Source organism: Chiloscyllium punctatum, unplaced genomic scaffold (assembly GCF_047496795.1).
Source record: "Chiloscyllium punctatum isolate Juve2018m unplaced genomic scaffold, sChiPun1.3 scaffold_100, whole genome shotgun sequence".
Taxonomy (NCBI): domain Eukaryota; kingdom Metazoa; phylum Chordata; class Chondrichthyes; order Orectolobiformes; family Hemiscylliidae; genus Chiloscyllium; species Chiloscyllium punctatum.
This window is the reverse complement of record NW_027309834.1, coordinates 1,017,631-1,019,356: the sequence shown is the minus strand read 5'-3', so window position 1 is coordinate 1,019,356 and position 1,726 is coordinate 1,017,631.

Here is a 1,726-nt window from a genome sequence, read left to right as displayed (position 1 = left end):
CACCCTCTCTGTCCCACTCTCTCTGTCGCCCTCTTTCTGCCCCCTTCTCTGCCCCCTCCGTCTTTCCCCCTCTCTCTGACTCCCTCTATCTCCACGACTCTCTGTCACCCTCTCTCTGTCCCTCTCTCTGACCCCCTCTATCTACCTCACTCTCTGCCCCTCTCTCTGTCCCCCTCTCTCTTTGTCCCCCTCTCTCTGTCCCCCCTCTCTCTGTCCCACCTCTCTCTCCCCCACTCTCTGTCCCCTCTGGATAGAGGGTGTCAAAGAGAGAGGGACAGAGAGAGGAGGACAGAGAGAGAGGGGGGGCAGAGAGAGAGGGGGGCAGAGACCCCCTCTCTGCCCCCCGCTCTCTGTTCCCCCTTTCGGACGCCCTCTATCTCACCCACTCTCTGTCCCCGCTCCCTGTCCTCCACTCTCTCTGTCCCACTCTCTCTGTCCCCCTCTCTCTGTCCGCCCCACTCTCTGTCCCCACTCTCTGTACCCCCCTCGCTGTCACAGTCTCTCTCCCCCACTCTGTACCACTCTCTCTGTCCCCCACTCTCCGTTAAACCTCCCTCTTACCCATTCTATATCCCCCTGTCTCTGTCCCTCTCTCTCAGACCCCCTCTATCTCTCCCACTCTCTGTCCTCTCTATCTTTCTTCCTCTCTATGCCCCCCGTCCTCCTCTCTCTCTGTCCCCCTTTCTCTATGTCCCCCTCTCTCTCTGTCCCCCCCTCTGTCCCCCTCTCTTTCTGTCCCCCTCACTCTCTGCCCCTCTCTCTCTGTCCCCGTCTCTCTCTGTCCCCCCCCCCTCAGTCCCCCGCTCTCTCTGTGCCTCTCTCTCTGTCACCCTTTCTCTGCTCTCCTTTCCCTGTCCCCCCTCTCTCTCCTGCCACTACCTGTCCACCATCTCTGTCCCCCTCGCTCTGTCGCCCTCTCTCTGTCCCCCTCCCTCTCTGTCCCCCCTCAATGTCCCCCTCTCTCTCTGTCCCCCTCTCTTTGTCCCCCTCTCTCTGACCCCCTCTATCTTCCCCACTCTCTGTCACCCTCTCTCTTCCTTCCTCTCTCTGTCCCCCCTCTCTGTCCTGCCTCTATCTGTTCACCCTGTCTGTCCCCCTCTCTCTGTCCCCTCTCTCTGTCCTCCTCTCTCTCTGTCCCTCTCTCTCTGTCCCCCTCTCTCTGTTCCCATCATTCTGACCCCCTCTATCTCACCCACTCTCTGTCCCGGCTCTCTGTTCCCCACTTTCTGTCCTTGTCTCTCTGTTCCCCTTGCTTTCCACCCCCCCTCTCTGACCACACTCTCTGTCCCTCTCTCTGTCCCGCACTCTCTGTCCCCTGTCCCTCTGATCCCCACTATCTCCCCCTCTGTCTGTCCCCATCTCTCGGACCCCCTCTAATTCCCCCACTCTCTGTGCCCCTCTCTCTGTCGCCCTCTCTCTGTCCCCGCTCTCCCTCCCACCCGCCTCTCTCTGTCCCCCTCTCTCTCACTGTCCCCCCTCTCTCTGTACCCCCTCCCTGTCCCCCTCTCTCTCTGTCCCCCTCTCTTTGTCCCGCTCTCTCTGACCCCCTCTGTCTTCCCCACTCTCTGTCACCCTCTCTCTTCCTTCCTCTCTCTGTCCCCCCTCTCTGTCCTGCCTCTATCTGTTCACCCTGTCTTTCCCACTCTCACTGTCCCCTCTCTCTGTCCTCCTCTCTCTCTGTCCCCCTTTCTCTGTCCCCCTCTCTCTGTTCCCATCATTCTGACCC